At 43.0% G+C, this 25884-nt stretch overlaps 1 long non-coding RNA gene across 1 annotated transcript in view; it reads left to right on the top strand.

Annotated features, from left to right (window-relative positions):
* The window catches only part of LOC128809538 (uncharacterized), a 79730-nt gene that overhangs the window by 16737 nt on the left and 37109 nt on the right, over positions 1–25884 (top strand). The window contains exon 8 of the long non-coding RNA XR_008437757.1: positions 2185–2344. This is a non-coding gene — a long non-coding RNA (uncharacterized LOC128809538). The remainder of the gene's footprint in view (positions 1–2184; positions 2345–25884) is intronic.

Below are 25884 nucleotides of genomic sequence, written 5' to 3'. Positions count from 1 at the left end.
ATCATTTGCTCTGAGTGGGTAGCAAAGATATGATCTAATAGGTGCAGGATTCTTATTTCCTGTGACAATCTGAGCATGCCTTTTGGGTAAGATCAGAATGTTTTTATTTTGGTTTACTCACCAAATATTTTTATCAGCTGACTTCAATGGTAATGTGGGAAAACGCATAGAAGTCATTATGTTTCAAACCATATAAATCTCTTTAAGATCTTACAGCTCTCTTACAAAGCTTTATGGTATATATTCTCTAAAATTTTCTAGTGATGTGCTAATTTTCTCCCTGTGTTGCCCAAGCTCATGTTCATCTTTAGGTATAAAAGTTACTGTTTTCCTTTAGGAAAATGCAACTAATAGTAGTGCAGTCATCCTCTGAGTTTGCTTCTCTCACATTCAAGAAAAGCAGATGAATTAGAATGAAATGGCAATTGCCATCATCTGCTCTGGAAATCAGCAGTGTATTTACAGCGATTAGCAGCTGGATTGACATCCACAATCATATTTAGGCATCTCACTATGCATGGATTTCCCTGGGAATTCAGACACTTAATTAGGATTTGGTTTGATTATCTCTGTGCACCTGGCTCTCTGCCTGGTATGAAGTGTTAGCAGGATCAGCCCCCTCAGCTCATATGCTCATGATCCTTCTGTAGGCAAGGCCATGTGCTCCCCAGTGACTCCAGTGGAGTCAGGAGAGCCTGGAGGCTGCTTCTGTGCAGCTCATTTTGGAATCTGAGTCTAAGTTTTATTACTAATGAGGAGCTTTCCATCTTTTTTTTTTTTTTTCCCCTTTTATGCCTTTGTGGTAATTTCTTTGCCTTTAAGGTATCACAGAAGCAGAAGGGTAATAGGAGTAGGTTAGCAAAATACAAGATACAGCAAGGAATTGTTCTGGTAATCAACTTTAAAGGACTGGGACACCGAGCTTCCTTCAAGGCTGGTTCCTTTCCCTCCCTGGATAACCATTAGTGCTTTCTATAGGCAGCACAGACAGGGATGGCCAGTGCAAACATTTCCACTGGGAAAGGTTTGGAGTGACTTGAAGGCAAGTGCCCAGAAGGCAAAGTTGTAGCTGATATATCCCACGCAGGAACCAAAGAGCTCCCAGTGCCAACCAGTCCTGCACTGCCCTTGCCAAGCCATGGCCTTGCAGCTGACTGTATTAAAAATGTGTAAATAGACCAAAGAGCTTCAACCACCAAGTAATCCACATCAAATTCATGGACTGACAAACCCTTACTGTTATTCTTTCCTTCACTCAGCTTTGTGCCATCTGCAATCTTTAGTAGCAGCAATGCTGCCTCTTCCTCTGAACTGTGGAGTGTGATTGAATGGCTCTGTCCACAGTGAGATCACTGTGCTATTACCTGTGCACCCCTGGGAGTACCCAGACTCTGTTCTTTGCACCTTTGGATTTGATTTTCTGTATGGATTATTTTTTCTTGACTATGTTCATGCCATTAATTGGGTGTTGAATCAAGTTTTATAAAGTACTATTTGAAAACTGACATTGTGTGAAGTGTGCCTTGCAGATTTTTTTTATTTATTCTCTCAGCTCCACTACTTTTAACCAAAAGAAATATTTACAAACATAGAATTCCAGAATGGTTTGGACTAAAAGGAACCTTAAAACTTATCTAATTCCAGCCCCCTGTCATAAGCAGGGACACCTTCCACTAGACCCGGTTGCTCCAAGACCTGTCCAACCCATTCTGGAACACTTCTAGGGATGGGGCAGCCACAGCTTCTCTGGTTATGAAATAATGAAATAATTTTAAGAATTTAAGACTTGTATTCCATTTCATCAAGAGGATTAATATTATCTAGGTTATGAACTTTTTGCTTTAGAACTGAGTGCATCTCCTCACAACCTTATAATAATCTTACCTGGAATTGATGCCATGTTGATCCTTCTGTAGTTACCCACAATCCCTAAGTTTTATGGAAACATTGGTACATAAATTAATTTCTGCACATTCCTTGCTTTTGCAACAATTCTTAAATAAAAACTGTACTAACTCAGAGTTCCTTGAGCAGCTCTTCAAACTCTTAAGGGTAAAGTATCTCATATCTGAATCCAGGTAACCTTGTGGTAACTGCAGCATCAGAAAACTGAGGTGAGGATCAGGGAACTGCCTCTGTATGGAACAACCCTGTGTAATCTGCTGCTTTCTGCTTCACATCCAGGACCCAAAATGGCTCCAGCAAAAGATGTAGCCTTGACCAGCTTCTACCAGGCTTCCCTCCTTGTGCCACAGCTTGGAAAGGACTGTGTGTGAGACTGGTGACATCTACACCAAAAGGGAGCTTCCTTTCCATGTCTTGGAAATCAAAAAATTGCCATAAGGTAAGAGATAGATAGATGGATAGATAGATAGATAGATAGATAGATAGATAGACAGATAATGAGAGAATTCTTTCCTATATTTTCTTCTCCTTTGACATTGTTTACCAGCTCATCTTTGCATTTTGAGACTTCAAAGTTCAACCTTCAAAGGTTAACACTTTCTGCAGACAGTAAGAAATCAAATTGCAACTTCATCTCCAAACAGTTAATGCACATTTCCAGAGGAGACGGCTGAGAGAAAGGTGCATTATCTTTATAAAGAAAAAAATGGAGAAGCCCACTCAACAATTACTTTTCAAGACAAACATTTAGGCAATTTGCCAGAAAAACATAAAATGCTGCTCCTCATCTGCAATGTGCATCTTGCTCTTGCAGCTTGTCCCAATGACTGCTTTTAGGCCTTCGAATAGAACCTAGAAAAAGTTGTATTTCAAGGAATAGCCCTGGAAAGCTTTGATTCATTGCTTGTGTTCAGGATTTGTGAGATGAACTGTAATTGCATATGTTATTACTCTTGCAATATTTTGTATTACGTTACTGCACATTTATAGACCAAAACTTTACAGACAGATAGAAAGCAGCCTGAGAAGGAGGGAGACATAAATCAAAGTATAAAACTGCCCTGAATAATATTTTATGTTTTGCTATATTGACCTGGAATTACAGGATAAAGACATTTTCCACTGGTGCCCTGTTCTTTTCTTGCTTTCCCTGTGTGTGTTTCAGGTTTGTTGGAGTTCTCCATTAAATCCAGAATCTGTATCAAATGAGCTGCAGTGTGCTGCAGCACAGGAAGGTTTCAAAGCAACAATTACTCTATTATTTCAGAAGAGATTACCTGTTTGAAAGGAAACCCACACTGAATCCTTTCTGACCTGGTCCTTATTGTGATACTGATAACAAGCCACACTTTCCAGTCTTTATCTTACCTCCTACAGGGTAATCTTTTCTTCTGGAGCTTAATTCTGCTAATAGCACCCTTGACTGGTTGCCAGACAACAAACACAAGCAGGTGAAAACTGAATGGCTCCAGTCTGACCGCTGATAACTTGTAGAGACTTTTTATTCTCAGAATTCCCTCCAAAATATCCAGCTTGACCAGTGGATAATCAATTGCATTCCTTGTATGCATCTGCCTCCTTCAGAATGATTATTCTTTGAAAGAAATTGTGATGATATTTTCTACAGTTTCAGATTCTTTTTTTCCCCCTTCTTCCAAACAACAGTAAATAGTAATTCCAGATGGTAGAAATTACTTTTAAATTAAAGCAGTTAATACAGGGAACGTATGCTTATCTAATTCCCCTGTTTTAGGTGGTAACAATATGATGGAAATGGGAAAAACTGATGTGCACTTAAGGTATGCAAAATAGCTTGAGATTGTAAAATGCTTTTTTCCTCCCCTTTTCTGATTTACTGTCCATGAAAAAGAATTATAGACTCGTGAAGAAAACAGAAGTTTTTATTTGCTGAACTCAATAGGCAGCTTTCTGGGGACTTGAACTCTGCAAAGTGCTGAAAAAAAGATTACTGCATTCCACGGACAATTTCTCTGTTTGAACCAAATGGGAGGGATGACAGGGTGCTGTGCTCTGCCTTCCTGCTTCCCGAGGAAACCTCAGACTGTTCATTGTGTGTAAAAGCACATCCTTAAAAACTTTGCTGAATTATTTATTTGAGCCTAGGTTTAGCTTTGGTTGTGGATGCCCCATCCCTGGAAGTGTTCAAGGTCAGGGTGGATGATCTAGTGAGTGGTATCCCTACCCGTGGTAGGGGGTTGGAACTGGATGATTTTTAAGGTCCTGTCCAGCCTGAACAATTCCATGATTCTATGCTTGCATAATTTAACCAGTTCCTTTTAAAAGCAATGAGTGTAGAAGATGCTCAGCACCTCGTAGTTTTTCAGACCATGAACCAAAACCATTATCACAAGGAGAATGGTGTCAATGGACCTGAAATCACTGAATGTGCTGTAACTTACACCAGCTGAAGGTTTGGTGGGCATTCAGTTGCTTTTTCCAAAGTGATTTTGTTTTTACCATTTGTGTATATGATTATAAGGTAACTAGCTAGTGCTAAGGGGGAATATGGTTCACTTCACTGGAAAATATAAAAGTATCCACTGTTCCTTCAGGGAAATAATTTTAATAGATAACAGCATGTTGTACAATGTTTCATCAGTGATATTTAGATCTAAATTAGGAGCAGTTGTGAGATGGGTTGCCGATTTTCTTGTGATAAAAGGGAAATAGTTCAAGAAATATAGACCAGATGTTATCTTAATCCAATCCTCATGTACAAGAGCACACTATGAGACAGTAATAATAGTCCCTTCTACCTGTTTCTAATTTTCCAGCTCTGAAACACCCCCTGTGAAAAATAGATTAAACCAACACATCATTTATGAATCGGCACTAGCGGGTTGGAGCTTGGATGGAATGCAGCATGCGTGGCACCGACCGGAGGGTGCAGCCACCAGATTTTGATCCATGCTTAAAAATGCTCCTTTGACAGTAATGTTTAAGACAGCAGCTCTCAGTGATTTAAAAGGAGAGTAGCCAGTTTGGGTTTGAATCAGGTTTTCGGTTCAGCGTATCCCTACACAGTTTCAAATTTGTCATCAGTGTTTCTGGGCAGTATATGTTATACAATCCTCAGCAGGCCAAAAAACCAGGGGGTTGATCCTCAGCTGCTGTAAATCAACACTGATCCACTGATTTAGATGGAACTACACTGATTTGTACCATCTCATGGTCTGGACAAAGTGTATTAACTTTCCCCATGAAAATCCTCCCCAACAAAAAGCTCCATTCACAGTCCTACTGCATAAGCAGAAACTAATGTGTCTCTGTTCTCGTAATAATGTTTAATACCTGCATCATTTCCTACTTGCTGGGGCAGCCGAAACATTACTCTTTGCATTGACGTAAGAGGCCGAGTGCTGCGCATTTGTAATATTTGGGACAGCTTTTTCCATAGCTCCCTGCCTGAGCTCGAGCATTTTGCTGGAATATTCATGTCTCTTGGCATTTTCATGCCAAGGAGGCTTCTGGGCAGCTCTCTAGCAACTCAGGAGACAGGACTTTTATTTTCATTTGAGGAATGCAGTAATATAAAAATAATTATTCCTCAATATTCAGAACTGTCAGAACTATTGGAGGGCGGTTTGTTCACTGGAAATAGCAATAGCTGCAAGGATACCAACAACAGTGTTAATTAGACTGCTTTATCTAGGCCAGACACCCTCACATTTTAGAATATTCCAAGCTGTTTAGCAAGCAGAGTAAAATCCTGTTTTCCAGATCGGATATTTTCATATTTCTATGAAGAGAGGAAACCAGGGCAGGCAATGAGACAATTAATCTTCAGAGACAGCCCACACAGCTGGCTGGCTGCTGCAAGGATTCTGCAAGGACAGAACTAAAGTTTTCCTTCTGAAGTGAACTCCTTTGCTACTCTTTTATTTTTAAAAGAATGTATATGTACAAGAAAGCTGGAGAGGGACTTGGGACACGGGATGGAAGGACAGGACAAGAGTGAATGGTTTTCCACTGCCAAGGGGAAGGGTTAGATGGGATATTGGGAAGGAATTGTTCCCTGTGAAGGTGGTGAGGCCCTGGCACAGGGTGCCCAGAGAAGCTGTGGCTGCCCCTGCATCCCTGGAAGTGTTCCAGGCCAGGCTGGACAGGGCTTGGAGCAACCTGGGATAGTGGAAAGTTGGAACTAGATGATCTTTAAACCCCTTTCAGCCCTAACCATTCTGGGATTCTTCTGGTCCTTCAGAGCACATTCTTTCCGGCCCAATTATCTTTAAAGATGTTGAAAAAAGAAACCCCACATCCAAAACATACCAGAGGGGTGAATTCCTTTGCAATGCTATACCATGGAATCCCAGAAGGGTTTGGGTTGGGAGGGACATTAGAGTTCATCTCATTCCAAAGTCCTGCCACGGGCAGGGACACCTTCCACTATCCCAGGCTGCTCCAAGCCCTGTCCAGCCTGACCTGCAACATTTCCAGGGATCCAGGGGCAGCCACATCCCTTCCAGGGATCTCTGGCACCCTGTGCCAGGTCCTCACCACCCTCACAGCCAGAAATTCCTTCCCAATATCCCATCTAACCTTGCCCTCTGGCAGTGGGAAGAAACTCCCTATGTCCTGTCACTACATCTGTTATCCAAAGTCCCTCTTCAGCTCTCCTGGAGCCCCTTTAGGCCCTGCAAGGGGCTCTGAGCTCTCCCTGATGCCTTCTCCAGGTGAACACCCCCAGTTCTCCCAGCCTGGCTCCAGAGCAGAGGGGCTCCAGAGGTTGTATGCCCTCACTGAAGAGCTGGAATCACCAGGATTACCCTCCAAGATTCATAATCCAGCTGTGCATCTATAAAGACCCATGGGTGATGTATGAACACATTCGGGATAAAGTGTCCTTATTTCTGTAGGAGAGTATTTTTATTGTATTTTAACTATTAATCCAACAGCTGTCAGTTTATTTATAGTGTCTGTACTTCAAGGCCCTGCTTGGCCTACTTATCTTTTGAGGGTCCAGATTTGTTTGGTTCCATGCAAATCCATTCAGGAAAATTGTCGTGGATCAGCCAGTGTAGTAAGATGAGGCAGGTGGATCAACAGGAACAGGATGTGATGGGATCATAAAGGAACAGGACCAGAAGATGCAAAAATAGAGTCCAAGTTGCCACATGCCCTGAACTGCTCACATCAGTGAGAAAGCTGTAATTTGGGGTAAGAGTGCTTCAGAAGTACAGATGGAAACTTGATGGATTAAAGTAGTTAACAAGAGAATAAGATGAGAAGAAGAAAAATGTGGAGTGGCTGAAAATAGTTATAGGGAAGAAAATCCACCTGTGGATCGGGAAAGTTTGAGAGGCTGCAGCAGCAGAGCTGAATACCCACAAGTGATTAAAAGGCAAAGTGCAGTTTAGAGATCTTGGTGCTAAAAAGCACGGGTGGTGGTGCTGGTAGTGGGGTGTGTAGGTTAATACTGAAAGTGTGTTATTAGTAATGACCAAAGACCTTTAGCCTCCTGTCCAAAATCCTTTTTTACTGTATAGAACTGGAAAGTAAACTCGATCATGTTGGGCTATTTAGTAAGCTATTAGTGCATTCATCTTTTCATCATTTGACAGGTGGAAGTAGTAGTCCAGCTTTTAGTTTTAATTATAAGGGATTCCAGATGTAGAATAGGACATAAATTAAAACCAGATCTACTCATATGTCTTTTCAAAGTAAGCCAACTTCAAGGTATCTGCTTTTCATTTCAAAATGTTATTAAAGCTATTACTAAGAAATTCATAGTCTTAGCATGCTCCAATAATTGACACCTTTAAAGTGACTAAACAGATTTAGAGTGTGCAGAAAAGTAAATTTGTCTTAGAGAATGACTCTAATCATCCATTTACATAGAGCGGACAAATCAGTGTTTGTGTTGGGAATGGCTGGGTGAGCAGCCGGTCCCGATGGCTCTTGCTGCCTCCTCCTCCTCCGCCTGGCCTGGCTGCTGGGTGTTAGCTTGTTTCCATGATTCTGCTACTAGGCAAAGGAAGATAAAGAATTAAGGGTTGATCCAAAGCCAGTGAAAGTCAACGGGAGTCTTTTGATGAGCTTTCCGTCATAGTCTCCTCCTCTCATGTTGAGCTATGTTACTTTATGTTGGAAGTAGCATTTTTTTTTTTAAAGAAAATTAAATCCAGAACCACATTTTTTGTCACAGTGATAGTGTTCTTAAATCCCTAACTCTGTAAGGAAACCTGCAGATCCCTTTCTAAAATGCCTTGCTTTCCCCAAGACCTATTTATCTGGTGATATGTTACAACCATGCAAATAACGCTGTACATCTGACTTCATAAAAAGTCTGAGGTTTCCAATAATTAGAATGATAGCTGGCAAGTCTGATAAATTAGAGAAATAACTTGTTTGGTGTAAACTGAGCCTGTTTCTGAGGCAGAAATGTTAGGCTTTTATCCTCTGGAGTGTGATTGAAAGGGTGAGAAGTTAATTTGGCAGCTTCGCTTCTATGGTTTCATAATGTTTCTCCTCCCCCCTCCCCTCAGCTTCAGGGAAGGACTGTGATTTCAGTACTTTGCGCCTGCCCTCATACAAGGCAAGAGCATGACCCGAAACGAAACCCCTCTCCCCAGGGCACATCCTGAGCAGTAACAGCTTGGCTCAAGTGTTTCTTATGAACAGCCGTCCAGAGCACTTGATCTAAATCATGCCATTTCCTTCACAGTATGGCACAGTTAACAAGTCAGTGCATCAACACAATCTGCAGATGGCAGTTCAAAAGGTGCACGTTCCCCAGCAAGATAAAGGGCAATGAGTTCCATGGGTTAGCTCATTACTTGGATTCAGGCAGGGGCTCCGTAGGGGTGTGAGGGAGGAAAAGGGGGCAGGCAAACCTTGAGAATGCATGTCTACACAAATAAAGGCAGCGTTGCAAGAAGCATGTTATTGAAGTAAAGTGCAAACAGCTTGCAGAGCATGGCTTCCTTCAGAGGTGGCTTGTTTTGCCTCCGAAAAACAAGAGGAAAAGGGGAGTGAAACCAGTGGCGGCATGCAGCCTTCATTTATCCACAAGGCCTGGCAAATAGGACACCATTCCCTAAGCAAAGCCTCAAAATTCACAAGAGGCCAGCGAGTATCAGCCTCGTGGGGCTCGTGGTTGCTCTGCAACGTCAAGGACTCAGGGCTGTGAGCAACCTGGTCCAGTGAAAGTTGCCCTGCCCATGGCAGAGCGGATGGAACTCAATCATCCTTAAGGTCTCCTCCAAACCAAACCATTCTGGGATTCTACAATTCCATCCTGCTGGGGAAGGAACCTGTTTTCTGGAGCATGGCAGAAGGGCTTCTAGAGAGCAGTGTGCACCCCTGCACAAATTACATTAGAGCTAAACATCCAGTGAAGAATCTCTGAGACATATTAGTTCTTTAGACTTCAAAACAAGCTTAAATTGGAACCATATTGCTGGAATACTTCTTAGCTAACATTTATATTACTTCAGTTACCAAATCCAGACTAAGTCCCAGGACTCGGCAGGGGAGAACATAATATATTAGGAAGTAAGATGGGGGTGTGCACTTCTGGCCTCCTATTTTATATAAATGTACAAAAAGTTTCCTCACACTAGCAAGGAAATGACTACAAGGCCCTAAAATGCCGATTTCCAGCGGCAAACGAGGGAAGTCCGCTGCCCCTCCTCCCCTCTCTCCCCTGACCATTCTGTGTGTGCCATGCCTTGGGGATAGTTTGGATTACTTGGAGTAAGAGTATTGCATAGGAGCTCAGGTATCAGAGCAGATAATTATACACATATAGCGAGATACAGCAAAGGTCTCAGTGAATTGTCAGAGGATGAGATACATCTCGGGAGACCAAACAAGCCTCCCCTATACTGATCTTTGTAAATGAATCTCTTTGGGAACTATCAAGATGGTGCTTTACCACGATTTTCACTGCTGAGGAAAAAGGAACTCTTCCAAGCTGTTTGTTTTCCAGGTTGTATCAAAAGCTGGTGAGGGAAGATTTTTTTTTCCTTTCTGTGCTTATGTTGGTTTGAATGCCCTGAAAGGCGCTAACGTATGTGCTGAGCTGGGAGTTCCTGCAGCAGGGAAGCTCAGGGCAGGTTTGCCAGGAGAGGAGCTGCAACCCCCTCCTTTCCCCTCCCCATAACTCCAAATCTACAAAGGCTGACTTTCCGGTGAACTCCCTGGTCTCCATCGCAATTCTTTTGGAGAAAAGTGCTAAAACTGGGAAGGGCAAACCCTGAGTGGCTGCTGGCAGAGGTGTGTTGAACTAAGGTCATTCCTTGTGTAATTTGATTGATTTAGTAGAGTTATGCCAGAGAGAAATTTGGCTTTGGGCTTTTGGGTGATATGTCATGTTTTTTTATGTAACTTATCGAACAGGTGCTTAGCAACAGCATCTTCTGCTGGTTTATCCAGAAATCTTCACTTTTCTTTCATTTTCCCTTCTTTAATATCCTTCCAAGCTGTGCTGAGTTAAAAACTGAGCTGAGACTTCAGGCTGTGCCTCGCTGGGACATGTAGGGATGTAGCACATTGCACCAGGCCCTGTAGCCATTTCTTCCTTGCCACGATGCCTGGTCATTGCTGTTTTTCTCCACTCAGTGAGATAAACAAAGGATAAAGAGCTGTGAGTCTCAGAGATTTTTCTGGATTTGGTAAGTTCAACCTTAAGGTAAAGGAGCTGAACTTTAGGAATGTTACAGCTGCTTCTGAGACTGGCAGAAAACAAATTATCTTTGTTATTTCAACATGGTGCTGCGTAATGCTGTGCTGAGCACTGTGTGTCCCAGGGTTGTAAGAAATACTGTATTTTCTATCTCTTTTCCAGTTTCTCTTGGGAAGGCATGAAGGAGAGATGAGCAATCCTTGTGCTCAGCCTTTTCTGTGTATAAGCACAAAGCCAGGTGCCCTCTGTGCTCTGTGCTGTTTCTGGTGTGGAGCACAACTGGTGCTGATGGCAGAGGGCCTCATTCATGAGATCCATGGCATCCAAACCCTGCCTAATCTCATCTTTGTGGCTGTACCCTTCACAAGCACTTCTTGCTGCCTTGTAAAATACACCTGTTTGTTTGTCAGGTGTGACTTATGGAAAGGATTATATGACAGTTGTTTGTAACAGCAGGAAGCAGAACATGGTGAATTAAGTTCCTTCCATCCTCATCTTTCTGTGATTTCCCTCTAATGATGGATGTCAGAGAAGAATATGGGTTATTCTGGTAGTTCTTACTGATTGGTGTGCTCATATTTCTTACAATTGCAGTGGAAATCTCTGCTGTTGTGTTGAAACAGAATATCAGACCCTCACAGTGCCTTTGTCCTCCAGAAAACATTTTGCATCTTTATAATGAAATATTTGGGTTATGATAGCACAGAGAAGCCCCAGAAATGAGGGACTCTGGTGTACAAGGAGCTATATACTAAGATATGAAATAAGGGCATTGATCTCCTGCAGGCAGCCAGCAGCAGGGCACACAGACCTGGCTCTCCTGCCTCCCAGTCCATGCTTTCATCGTGAAATCACTCAGTTCTTTCAGCTGGATCTCCAGGCTCTGTTCTTAGCACTGTAGTTTCTCTGTCCCTCATGGAAACCCCAGGGCTGGGCTTCACAGACTCTCTGCAACTCTATCCCTTTGGACTGTAATTGATTTGGAGTCAGGTGGTGGTGTAACATAACCCGTATGGAATCTGCTGGTGAAGTTTATGGCCATTCAGCTAAAAAAAAAAAAGAAAAAAAAAAAAAAAAGAGAGGAATATAGAGGGGGAGTAGGAAGTGAATTGAGTTTGAGTTCTGGGATGTGAAGCTGTGCTGTTTCCCAGCCCAAAGAGAAAAGCTCATAGAGGCTTTGGGTGTGGAGGAATCCATGACCAGTTCATGCACCACAGTCCTGCTCAGCTTGTTTATCTATAGAAGAACCTGCAGAGAAATCCCTGTCCCCAGCTGTGGTCAGCCCTTGGACCAGTGTGGAAAAGCAGAGAATTGCAGAAGGAATGCATAGACTACTTAAAGAAATTTTAAAAATTAAAGAATAATTTTTCAATTGTTGGCTCTTACACTGCCTGACTGTGTGGCTGTAGTACATTTCTTGATATCTGTGTCCCCTTACCTAAGTTTCCAGGGCTTTTGTGTAGTGAAGGATATTCCTGTGTGACTCCTAGGTGTCTTAAGGCACTGCAGGCAGCCTCATGTTATCTGCAGTTTTGAACAACAGATTCTAGATTGACAGTCTTGAACTGAACTCGCACAATCTCCATTGACAGCGCTGGATTTTCTGATTTGGCTAATTCATCTGGGATGAGAGATGACAAAGCCAAAAATATTGTTCTTTCTGTGACAAAATAACTCTTATCACAGGGTTTTGTAGAGGTTTCAAGGCATTATTCCAGGTGCAAAAATTCTAGAAAAGATTTGTTACCCAGCTGGGGGGCTCCCCCTCTGAGCTACACTGAAAATACCAATAGTCTTACGTGATAAGCATTATGTGACAACATTATGTGGTGAGTATGTGATAAAACAAGGCTGTAAGTTTGTCCAGGTATTCCTGCATTGCTGAAATCACAATAAATAGAGTGAAAAAGGCAGCTGTGAGAGCTCAGATCATGACTGTACATAAAATACTGTGAGACAAATACTCGTAGCTTTGCTGCAGCCGTGGTGATTTACTGATACATGGGAAGCAAAGGCTGTGTTGAGCACTAATATTTGTCAACAGGCCCATTTGTACAGCCACAAAAAAATACAGGCAGGGCTTTGAACACACAGGCAAGGTATTATTCTTGCAGCTGTCATTGCTGTAATCTAGGATCTTGCTTTCCAGGAGGAAAGGAGGAAGAGGAAAAAGGAACTCTTTCTCACCCCAGGCTGTAGCAGAGTTCCTTTCCCTGGGCTATTGGATCAGTTCTCATCTTGTACAAAATGCTCCCTTACAGGGTGGCCAAGCAGTGACATCCTGCTGCTGCCACAAGTCACGTTGTCACTCTTGTACACAAGTGAGGTGTGAAGGATAGAAAAGAGAAGTGGAGGAGAGAGAGGGTTTGCCTTTAAGCACTTTAAACCCTGAGTAATGAGTGGTATCAAAGTTGCATCAGCCACCCAGACATCCCAGGAGACTTTAAGACCTCCTTGATTACTCTCCTGTGGCACATTTTTCTTCCTTTGCCTCTCCTTTCCTCCAGCAGATCCTAACAAGAGGAGGTTTCCTGAGGAAGGGGTAAGATAGTGGCAGATAAGGGGGAATGGCTTCAAACTGATGGAGGACTGGATTAGGTGGGATATAGGGAAGAAATCCTGCCCTGTCAGGGTGGTGAGACCCTGGCCCAGGGTGTCTGGAGAAGCTGTGGCTGCCCCATCCCTGAAGGCCAGGTTGGATGGGGCTTGGAGCAGCTTGGGATAGTGGAAGGTGTCCCTGCCATGGCAGGGGGTTGGAATGAGATGAGCTTTAATGTCCCTCCCAACCCAAACCATCCTATGAATCTGTGCTTCTGTGATGTTTCAGTCCCTCTGCTATAAGCCTGTGCAACCTGTGCTGTGAGTCCAGTGCCCTCCATATGCTTAGTGTCCTGCTGATCCTTTTCCAGGGGCTGTCCTGGTCCCTCTTGTCAGCCCCACTCTGTGGAGTCACTGTCACACATGCTGCACACACCAGATCCCTCTGTCCCCTTGATGTGTGCCCCAAAGCACTCCTGGGCTGCAAGCTCTGTTCTGTGCTCTTACCCTGTTCTACCTCAATGGAACATGAAATGTAACAAGGCTGAACCCAGTCAATCTGTAATGAAAAATAACCTCCTAAAGAAAGGTACAAATCAGTAAATGAAAACTGTAATAGGGACTTCTGAATTACTCTATGACTTTCTTAACAGAGGTTATCATTTCCCATTGCATTTTGTTGGACACTTCTCACATCTGTAGCATGCTGCTCCTTTGCCATTAAGCTCTACCAGATTCTTCCATAGGGGTGATATTTTTTTTAATAGAAAATACTGAAGCCCCATGTGAAAACAGGAAACTCCATGAATTTTTTATAGTGAAATTTTTCCACTAGGGAAACATCCGTATTTTACAGTTTGCAAAATGTGTGGGACCATAAACTGTAAAACCGCATGGAGAACCACAACTCCTTTGTACTTTAAAAATAGACATAAAAGTAATTTCTCCAGAAAGAAGGAGCATATTTTTAAAGGTGAATATTTGTAGGGCTTATAAAAGCTATTGGTCTGTTCTTGGAAACGGAATGATGATGTTTAAAAAAGGAAAAGTCACAGATTGTGGTGAGTTTACTGTGACTGAATCATCCCTGCAGTATGTGCTGAACTGGACCAGCCATAGCACAGCTGCACGAGGACGTGCAAGGTTCCCACCCAGCATGGGAGCCTCTGGTTCCCCACTTCCCCCAGAGATGAGGGGCAGGAGTGATGGTGCAGAGATGAGCAGGGAAGTGATGAAGAGGGTCAGGGAGAAACTCTAGGTATTTCATTTCTCTCACAGTGTGCCAGCCAGTGGAGTTGAGCTGGAATGAAGGAAAAGCAAGATGTTCTGGCCACAGGATTGCCATAGTTCCCCCCACTCTGCAACACGTGGTGAGCAGGGAAGGGGTGATACTTGATTCTCCCAGTTCCTTGGGGGTGGTGCAGGAATGATCACACTGAAGGCTTTGAGCCAAAGCTCAATCTCACCCTGTGGCTGTGTCATTTGCTGTAAATGAGACTGACCCTTCTCTTTGCCTGTTTGGGTCAGCTGGGCTGTAGCCAGGCCTGGGCAGGACCTGACAGGGTTGGTCTTTGGAGCTGCCCAGATGGGACATGGTGCACACATAGCAGAATGGTGGATTTTAGCAGATGCTCTGTGCCCTGCAACAGCACAGGGATGTCATCATGGGATAGCAAGAGACATTTCAGACACCCTGTGTGGGAGTGGGCAAATGGAGAGATGGGGATTCCCCAGCATCTAGTGCTGCCTCTGGTTCTGTGCATGAGAAGAAACACCAAGGGCAGGATGTGTTCCTTGGCAGACTCCTACATCTGGTCTGGATATTGAATTGGACCACGGGTGTAGTTCTAGGCAAAGCAGTTTTGGAGCTGACAGACTCCTGGCCCTGACGCCTGCTCGGTGCATGCCAGAACTTGGGAGAGCCATCTCTTCCACTATTACTTTGATGGAGAAGTTGGGGTGCTTGGAGGAGATGGCCTTTCCCAGCAGCAACAGCAGCTGTCTTGCTGTCTTCTCCTTCTCCCCAGCAGCAGGAGCAGCAAACCTTACTCTTCACAGCTCTTCACCTTTCCCTTCCTCCCCGACTTTCAGCTCCCCCAGTGTGTCCAGGCAAGAAGGGCCAGTTCCGGGCATCACGTCCTCTGTGGGTGACAACATTCACTCTCGTCGTTGTGGCAGGGGACACTTTATCTGACCCATAATTTGATAATGATGTCCTGTTTATCAAAGTTTATCCTGCCATTTCAGATGGATAGGAATGTACTTTTCCATGCACTGCTCAGTCCTAGTGCTATTGAATAGTGTAACATTCTGGTCTGCTGTTTGTTTACAGCTGCCTTTCATCTTCAATTATCCACTATATTTTAGCAGTGGATAACTGACTGATTCCTGTATTCAGGCCAAATCCCACTTGTTTGGTTCATGTGAGTAATCTAAGGAAGTCTGACACTTTGTTCCCTGATCTGTCTGGGAATGCTTGCTCGACAAGGGGTCTGCAGGCATGGGACCCGTGAGCAGGAGTGCAGTCCTGAGGCTGAGACCCATCTTCCCTTCATTCTGTAGGCACTTGGCAAATGCACCAGTCCCTGAGTGTGGCTTTAGCTCTTGAAACTCCTCCTGTTCCTGGCCTGCTGGATACCATAAATTTTTACAGGCAGTTGGTACAGTGTGGGATATACCAGCTGCCTTTTCATTTCCAGGGAGGGGTGAGACAAGGCCTTGGGCCATTCCCGTTGGACAGCACTCCTGAAAAGGGCAACTAGATGGGTTGGAAACATGCAAAATTACAAACATTCCCAGTTCTGTGCAGCTGTCATCGTTAGCACAAACAGGCTGGTGCTGCCAGAGCTGCTGGGCTTACCCACTGCTGAGGCTCCTTTTACACAAAATCACTGCCCTGCTCTGCTGGCAAATGGAATTTTCTTTGGATGCCTTCCTTTAGCTGAGCTGCAGAGTACTGATAGTGCTTTATCTCAGGATGGGGCTGCAACCACTCCATTTTTTCTGCCTTATTTGCTTAAACAGGTCTGTGATGTGAGCACTACAGAGGTCTGAACATGGACCAGGGCCATGTGTATTTAGAGCTATGTGTATTTAGAACAATTAATTTCTTTTTGTTGCATGCCACCACACTTCCACAGTGGGATCACCACGTGAGAGAGGAGGGCTGGTCCATCATTACAGCATTTCCTGTGGACCTGGGAGATGTGGGTTCAGTTTTCTGCTGTGACAGATTGTCTCTGTGAGCCTCAGTAACTTAGATTCTCTCTGATTAAGTGTCATGTGTAAAATAGTGGGTATAGTCTGACCCTTCATCACTATTGCACATAAAAGAAAGTGAATTAATGTTGAGAGTCAGCCATTAAAATGTTGGGAGCCCAAGGGAAGGAAGTCTCTACCCTGAGGAGATGAACTAATTGGGAAGGACTAAAGTAAATGGATGAGGTAGTTGAGGTTTGGGGTGAAAGGGGTAAAGGTATGGACAAGGTGAGGCAGGGAGATGTGGTTGCTGGAAACATTTGGCAGAAGTGGAAGGAACACGTGGATGTCGGAACTGGAGTCACAAGGAGGGGAATGAATGGGAGAGCAGGAAGTTTGAAAAACTCTAGAAGAAACCCTTCTTTTTGAGAAGGAACTACATCATTCAAGAGCATTGTTTTGAGCACCTGGGGTAGGAAATGAAGGACAGGAGTATGTTGGGGGATCAGTCCCTGCCCTCTCTGTGCACTTTGAGGTGGCTGCAGGAAGATTCCCTGCCCTGTTCACCAGGATCACTTGGGTTTGATAACTGAGACCACACTGCCAGTGTCCCAAGCTGAAATGTTTATCCCCAGGGTCTATCTTTGTCTTGTTTATTTGTTGGCTTACTTGCATTTTTATTGAACAAAGCCCTCATTGTCTGCTTTTACAAAAACTAAATAATTTGGAGTGTAAACTGGCAGTGTATGGGTAGAGCAGTGAGTTTAAGGTTTTGGATGTTTACTTTCAAATTTTCCATGCAGAGGGCAAAAGCAAACATGGCAATCAAGATCTGTTGTGCCTGAACTGAGCAGTTTGGCTGAGCTCTGACCATTTCTTTGTGCTGTAAAGACAAGATGTTCTCTGAACAGCTGCTCCGTGGCTCACTTGTGTGAGCCTTATAGCTTCCAGCTTTCCCAGTCTTTTCCAACACTGAGAGGGTCAAATGTAAGACCAGTTTTTCAAAAGACTTTAGCCAGGATTCAGGGAATTCCAGAAGTACAATGCAGGTGTTTGTATGGAGAAATTAGTAAAATGTAATGGATACATGCATAAATATGACTCTCTTGGGAAGAGTCAACGTGGCAGGAAAGAGTCAACATGGCACCTGTGAAGGGAAGTCCTACCTTAAAAAGTCTTGGAGCTCTTTGAAAGGATCAATGAGCAAGTGAATAGACTGATCTGATAGATAAGATCCACTTGAGAATTCCAAAAGACTGTACACAAAAATCTCCACAAAATGCTTTTAATGAAACTCAGCATCCATGGGAGAGGAGAGAAGCTCCTTGCATTCATAAGTAACCAAATAACTCAGTTCTTGCAGCGAGGGAAGTTCACCAGTGGAGCCCTGAGCTGGAGCCTGTGCTGTTCAATGCACTCGTAAGTGGTCAGGAGAGGAGAGGAAACAGTGAGAACATCTGGTGATGAGGCAGGATTTAGTCAGGGGAATAAGTTGTTGATGGATAGTGAAAGAATGTGAAAAAGCTTGTCAGGAATGAGTGATTGATAAACAAAATAGAGGGTGAAATTCAGCAGACCTACCTCCAAATGAATGCACACTGGGAGACAGGATCTGGGTTTCACTATAAAGTGAGGAGCTTTAAGCTGACCACTGCCACTTTAAACTGGCCACTACTACTCAGGATAAAAGATGCAATGATCAACAGGATTCTTTATATTTCTGTGGAAATTCAATGCTTAATAGCAGCCAAAAAGCCCAAATAATATATTAGGAATTATGAGGAAGGGAGTGGAGATTAAAAGAGAAGCTCATTGCACTGTTCTATAAATCAATTTGTTGCCTACTCATTCAGTGTGGTGTGGAGTCCTGGACCCTCATCTTAAAATCCCAGAATAATGGAATAGCCTGAGTTGGAAGGACTCACAAGGTTCATTGGGTCCAACTCCTGGCCCTGCACAGATCCCCCAACAACCCCATCCTGGGCATCCCTGGCAGTGCTGTCCAAGCACTCCTGGAGCTCTGGCAGCCTCGGGGCTGTGCCCATTCCCTGGGGAGCCTGGGCAGTGCCAGCACCCTCTGGGGGAAGAACTTTTCCCTGATATCCAGCCTAAACCTCCCCTGGCACAGCTCCAGCCAATCCCATAGGAACCTTCAGGGAATAATAGGGCTGATAAATGTCTGGGATGGTGGTTGGGATTTGTCAGCCTGGAAAAGCTGTCAAGATTGACTGATGCAGAGAGTATCCATAGAGATAAGCTGTTCATACATCAGTACAAGAGCTGGAGGGCAATGAGAGCTAATTCAGTAAATGGGAGTCTTGTTCAAACCAGACAGAGGAGATGGGTGGTTCATCCCTGCAGCTCCTCATCAGAGGATGTGCAGACGGATGCAAAAATAGTTTCAAGGGAGTCTGTACAAGCAGTTGTAAGAGAAATCTGTGGAGAGTTTCTAAACAGAAGAACCATGAAATCCAGCAGGCTGAGCACAGCTGGAGCTGAACAGTATTCAGACAAGTATCAGGAATGATTGTCCTGTCCTTGCTCCTTCCTTAGGATCATTACTGGAAAAAAGGTCTTGATGCTTGCTCTGCCCCAGTGTGGCAATTCTCCTACTCTCACTTAAATGTGCTGTACAGGCAAACATCCACTGGATTTTCAGATTCACACACAGTTTTGTATTGGAGGAGAGCAAGGTCTAATCTCTGGGGTGAGAAGGCAGCTTAAATTCAATTAGACCTTAAGAGATTGTGCTGGTTTGAATTTGAATTCCAATTACAATTTGAGTTTTCCAACTTTCTAGGGCAGAAGATCACCTAATAGTGATCACCCCATAAAGAAGTTCAAAGCATGTGGTCCCTGAGAAACTACACAATATGGTCAATAATCTTAAAAAAAAGTTTCTAGATGCACCTGTATTTACAGTTAGAGGTAACAGAAAGTTTAACCTTTGTTTCAGGACTAAACTTTAAGCTGAATGTATTCTGGCCTCTTTTAACAAGGGAGGCTGGAAACCTCTCCCTGTAGAGACTGGAAATGCTATCCACATTCCCTCCAGTTCCTCCTAATTCAGGAAGCTGGCACAAGAACGAGCTAAGAAGATTTGGAGAGTCTTTGTCAGCCAAAATAATATTGGTTTTCTGACCTGAAAAAAGCAATGATCCATTTAATGCTGGTTCTTTTCACAGAGGATGTGATATCACTTTGTATCCCCATCTGCACTGTTGGCATTCCACAGTTTATCCAGGAAGTTGCTAATTTTGTTGGGGCAAAGTGAGTCTGCTGTTGAAGGGCATAAAACCTCCTCCTCAGCTGGAAAGTTTAGAACAGCATATCTTGAAGATAAAGAAATGAAATTTTCTACCCAGGCCTGTTGTTGTGTGGCGATTTCATCTAAAAGGCAGATTCAAATAGTTTGAGAATACCTGCTGAAATGGTAATGAGCCTTTGGAGAATTGAGGAATGCTCAGTGTTTTCACACCCCTGTTAAAAAGGTCAATAAAAGGCTTCAAGAGGACTTATTTACCTGCAAAGGAATTGTTCTTTTCCAAGCTTTTCTTGAATTTTGACTATGCTCAGGAGACCTTTTTTTTACTTATCACTCTTCCATTGTTCTTTTTAAATTGTCCAGTAATTCTGATTTCTTTTAAGCAATAGAAGAGAAGAGCAGAGGGAAAACCACTAATGGTAGATCAATTTCATCTTCTTTTTGTTTCCCAAGGAAGACATTTTTAAAAGATTTTTCCTGAATTCCTGTCTAACAGAGTAACAGGTTTTCACCTTAAGGATTCAAGTAGTAACTACATCAATTATTTTTGGTGGAATTCTGAAACATCAGGGATAGGAGTAAGTTTAATAAACTATATATATATAGATATAAAGTAGACACCATTACTTTAATTAATTGGGTTATGCAGTTTAGATCCTGTTCCTGTGGCCAATTGGAAAATAGGAGATCAAACTTTTTCAGTACTGAGAGTATTGATTTTAGCTTCCATATATCTCTAGGGTTGATGTTACCTGTCAGTCTTCCAAGGAGAATTGCTTCTTGTTTCACCAGGAGGACTTAGGCCATCTGGGGAAAAAAACTCTGGGAGAAAATTCCAATTGTCAATTTTAATACATTCATATGTGTCCTATCATCGTTGAAGCATCCAAGCTGCAACAGACTTGAGAAGAGTATTTTACATCCATTGTAACACTTGTGATGTGCAGAGGGATTTATCTGGGATTGTTAATCTCTGGGAAAAGAAGAAAACAGTTCCTGGCTTGGACAGAAGCTCTTAGAAATGTACTAGACAAAATCTCTCCTTAGCTTGCTCCCAGATCTCACCAATAAGATCTAAGTTCTACTATAACTTAGATCCAGAGGAGAGAGCATTTACAATCAGGAGACATTTTTTAATTCCTGCTATATTTTCACCCATAAAAATAAAGATTTACCATCCCCTCCTGGGTTTTGAATATCTCAACAACTTTCCATAGCTTTTCAACACTCCTCCCTAATACCTCATTACAGAGCTGGTGGCAAGATACTGTCTTTCATCTGCTCGTTCATTCACTTTACAGAAAGTACCTGGAGTTATCCTTAAGGATATCTCTCTAGGATTCAAGTATGGATTTTTCTCTTTGACCTTTTCACAGCCCTGAGGCATTCAACAAGTATTCTGTGGTCATGGTAGCTCTTCTGAAGACACAAATCCAGCCATAAAGATGTTTCCATAGGCACTGCTATCCTAAAGACCTCAACTGCCTGTATGGATACATGAGAAGCAAAATTAGAATCCATGTGGACAACACATCTTGAACTATAATTACCATATGGTAAATAGTCATTCTTTATTGTATTGTCAACAGGCAAGGAACATGCTCTGATGTGGAGGCTTGGGGTACTGCTGACAGAGTTAATGGATGAATCCTGGGGGAATACTCTTTTTCCCACTTGACACTCAAGTCACTTTTCTTAATTGTAAAAACATCTGTAAGAAGAACAAAATGAGTTGTAGGCCTTGACAGCTGATCTTCCCATGACTCATCCCACAAGGACAAACTTGTCTTATGCTTGTCCTTTATCTTCATCTGAAGCATTTGCCAAGAGGAGTGTCTGCATTTTGATTAAATTATAATATTCGGTTTCAGATTTTCCATCTGAAGCCTTTGCTCCAGACAGAAGGACAAGAAGGGAAGGTTGATATTGTGGCAGTAATAAGGCTTTAAGAGTTATTTTGGGTAGAGACAGAGTATTTAGGAATGCACTTTGGGCTTTTCTACCTTTTGTATAAGTTAAAGTGGAAAAAAGCTGTTACTCAGTTTCAGGTTGGTATGAATTGACACAATTTTTACTAGGATGTGAATGGTGACAATGGGCCACATAAAGATGTTAACGCAAGTTGTCTACAACTCAGCTACTTGTCTAACTCCCAAAATACTGCCTGAAGAGAATTAAGGTGTATCAGTCTCCCAGACATAATGGCCTAAACCAACTCAGGTTATACGTTCTCTAAATTTTCTATTTCATTTGTTTCCTTGAAAAGCTCAGGGATAGATATCTCCAACGTAGGTATCTTTAATAACCTTTCTCCATTATGGAATTTGGCAGATTTTGTTCCTCAGAGCCTTTTCACTTTCACTGCTGGCAGGTAGCTCTGAGTTTTTCCCAGCAGGTATAAATTAAGTAAGGGCTTCCTAATTTCAATTAGATTATCTTGTCAAAATAAGATTGATAGTAAATTATCTCAGAGTACAAATACCTTCACAGATATAAAATACTTACAGTATTTTTTTTAATTTATTGGAGAAATGCCATTGGAGAAATTTACTGGAGAAACCTGCTAGCCAGAAGCTACATATATTTGAACTGAAAATGAGACCTTTTCTCATGAAAGGGGTATTTAGTAATTAAAGAACCCAAGGATTGTAGCAAAAGGCTCAATAGATTCTCCATCTTTTGATGTCATTTTATCAAGACCGGCCGCCCTTGTGAAAGGCTCGTGTCAGCTACGAGCGACACTCGGTCAAACACAAATTATTGGGTTCAGCACAGGGGTAACCCAGTGAAAGTTAATGACCTGTGATATATAGGAAATCACACTGGATGATCTAATGGTTTCTTCTGGCCTCACACTCTATGAATCCATGAATATGTATCCTCTGAGGTTGCCTGCTGGTTGTGTTCCTAACCAGGGGAACAGGCAGAGGCTGCTGTGAAACAAAAATTTGTATTTATTTACTGGCATCTGTAGTTCTTTAGCTACATATTCAGATGTACAGGTTCACACCCAGAGTTTTAAGAAAAAATTCCTCAGTGAGAGGATCTGGAGCATTTGGGAAAGCGTGGTTGCTGGTAGCCTCCCCAGTGAGAATTTGGTGCTGTGAGAAGTGATTCACACAGTTCCCAAAAAGCGCTGCCTTCCAGCATGTTACCACATCTTGGCAGCATTTGAAGGGCACCCTGCAAGCATGAAAGGCAGGAGTGGTGACTCAGAGAGACACAGTGAGGGGTAAGAAACCCTTTCTGGTGGAATATGAAAACACAAAAATACATACCCTTGTGTTCAGGGCTATTCAAGGGTGGTACAGCCTCCGTAATTGGGCTCATGTGTCTGTCTAGAAATGGCTGTTTTGGCCGCCTGTTTAGCAAAGAAAGGCTTTTCCCCACATTTATTTTCTGGAAAGACAGTGGGAATCCAGAGAACTCTTAGAATCCATGAGCCATCCTTGTGCCATGCTGTGGCTGCCCATGTGTACTTACAACAGCAGCTTCCTGTGGCTCGTTTTGTTTTGTTTTCCAGTTGGGCAGACAAGAAAATGAAAACAACTGACTTAAAATCTCTTTCAAAATAACAATCAAGGAAACAAGGATGTTCTCAGGAGGGAGGGAAGAGTGACTGATGAAGAGGTGAGCAATCTGAGGGAAAGAAGTTGCAAGATTTGGGGAATGCTGCGGGGAGAAGATCTCGGGAATGCTGTGGGGGAAGTTGTGTCTTTTACAGGCTCTGTTTATGCACACCTGTGGGTTAGAAATGCTGTCATCTGAGGAGTGGCCCCATATTACAAGAAGGTCAAGCACCAAGCAGACCTAATTAAAAGCTCATTACAAGAGACAATCTCCATTAGCATGCCAAGTTTCATGCAAATCCATTAGCACCAGGGCTCTCTTCGGAAGCTTTAAATTCCAGTCCTGTGCCCCAGGGACTGGAAACTGTGGCCGGTTAATTTGCCATTCTCAGTCTGTGAACATTAGGCACAGTCCTCTTACTTTCTGGATTATTTCACATTCCAGCAAATTAGTTTTATCCGTTCTGAGAACATTTTAACAAAGAAAGTTCTTTTGGCATCACATGGATAAAATAACAAGGGATAAAAGAATGAGCAGTTCCCCCAATCAGGAACAAATAACTTTAAATCTCTCCTGAAAATGCAGCCTTTCCTGTTATTCCCACCCCCCCTTCCTTTCATTTATCTTTCGGCAGTCGGATTTTTTAATTACGTCTCTGCAGCCAGATTCCCCTCCCTCTCTCTTTATGATGGTGTTCTCAAGAGCCATGTTTTTTCTTTATGCCATTGTAGCAGAACTTGACTAAAGATCTTCAAACTTGTTAAGTATAAAAGTTGGTAAATGATACTATTGTTTGAGTTAAGGTGGGGGGAGAAGGGGGAAGGCAGTTTATCTGTGGTGGCTGTGGGGAGGGGGAAGGTTTAAAAAAAAAAAAAGGGAAAGAAAAAAGGCTCAAATGAACTGAAATGGATCAAAGTAAACAGAGACATCTAAAAGCTTTTGTAAGTTAAAAGTGGCTATCTGTTGCAAGTCCTGCCTCATTAACTACTGATAGAAGCACTGTCTTGGCCTTCCCAGATATCTAACGCTGACCGCCTCTAACGAGATGAACTCCGGGTTATTCCCTCTCGCAGTTCCCTGCACCGCTGCTTAACCTCCGCCTCTCCACAAAGGTTTATCCTCTCCCTAGCACGGGAGATCCCGTCCCTAAACCTCAGTCCTCTCTCTAAGGAAGAAACAAGTTCAGAGAGGAGGAAGGAAGTGGGAGAAAGAGGGAAGCATCCCCAAAAATCAGTGTCTTGCCTGAGTTTCTACACAACTTTTTGGGAGGGTGAAGAGTGAGAGACAGGGTTCCGTCTCCACGTTCTGGGTTCCAGTATCCCCCATGGCATGCCCATTCCGAGGGGGAAGCAGGCTGAAAGGCGGAGGCTTGCCCAGGGAAGCAGGGAGAGTGAGGAGGGCTGGGAGGGGGGAACACGATGGCTCTTTGACTAGGACCAGATAGGTCTCTGTGTAGAGTAATATTACAGCTCGCTCTCTCATAAACAAGCTGCATGCCGGCTTCTAAAGAGCCCATCTGGCATAGCTTTGAGAATGGCAATAATTACAAGCTGATGATGGACATGGAAGAAAAGCCCTGCTGAGCTAACTCATAAGGAAGTACAGGCCAGGACTGTAGGGAAATTACAGGCTAAAACCCTTTCTAGTTTAGGCCTTTTGGTGTTCTTAATCACAGACTTTAAATGTTGTAATAAACACTGTTGCATTTTATTGACCAACTCCCATGACAGGCAAATCTTTTTTATTTTATTTTATTTTTACTATTTGTTAGTTCAGAAAGCAGTTTGAGAACAATAGTTTCTTGAAGACTGGGTCTGTAGATTTACTTCATGAAAAGTGATCCAAACAGCACGAGTCCCTTTTGTTACTTTGCAATTAAAAAAAGAAGGAGGGGAAAAAAACGGAAAATAAATATTTTAGAGGTCCACTTGCCCCTATGCAGGACTAGGTCATTGATAATGCCCGCTTTGTTTTGAGATTATCATGGAGGAATAAAAGCTCTAGAATGAGTTATTATGTTTTTAGGTGAAACTCCTGCTGATTTCACTGGCAGTAGGATTTCCCAGGAAATAAAGCATTTTTAGGTATGAGAGGTATGGCCTGATCTTGTGCCCAGTGAAGCTCATGACATTCTCGCTGACTCCAGCGGTCTAAACCGCTGTCGGTGGAAGCCCAGAGGCCTCATCTGTGTCTGGCTTTAAATCCACTCTTACTGTTGTGACCCAGAATCTAAACATAAAGGGAAATTCCAGGTTACTGGGGCTCTGTTCCAGAGTCCCTTACAGCTACCAAACATAATTTTCACAGTGAAAAACATGAAACACATTTTCACAGTGGAACATGGGAAACATGAAACACAGCAATGTTGATGCCCAGTTTAGGGCACCTGCCAGGGCTGTGATTGCCAGGGGAAGGTCTCTCTGGCACCAGGATGCCAAGTCTGGAGTGAAAAACCACTAAATTTTAAGAATGCTGCCACCTCTGTGTCTCTAAATGTCTGAGTTTTGTGTGTATGAATTTATTTATCACGTGGTTTTATAGGCATGTGCATGTGGCAGTGCCATCTCTATGGACTAGGGATAGATGTGGACTCTCTCTGTGGATTTAGGAGTGGAGTGCAAGGGACTTGTGTCAGTTAACACCACCTGAAGTTCCGCTTCAGAGAGCCTACCTGTTTTCCCAGACTAATTTCACTCTCCTTTTCCTTCTGTGGAGTCTAGAAGATCAAGAGTTAAACAGCTTTGTGAGTTTTATTTGACTC

This window comes from Vidua macroura, chromosome 6 (genome assembly GCF_024509145.1).
Source record: "Vidua macroura isolate BioBank_ID:100142 chromosome 6, ASM2450914v1, whole genome shotgun sequence".
Classification (NCBI taxonomy): domain Eukaryota; kingdom Metazoa; phylum Chordata; class Aves; order Passeriformes; family Viduidae; genus Vidua; species Vidua macroura.
This window is presented reverse-complemented; position numbering and strand designations above follow the sequence as displayed.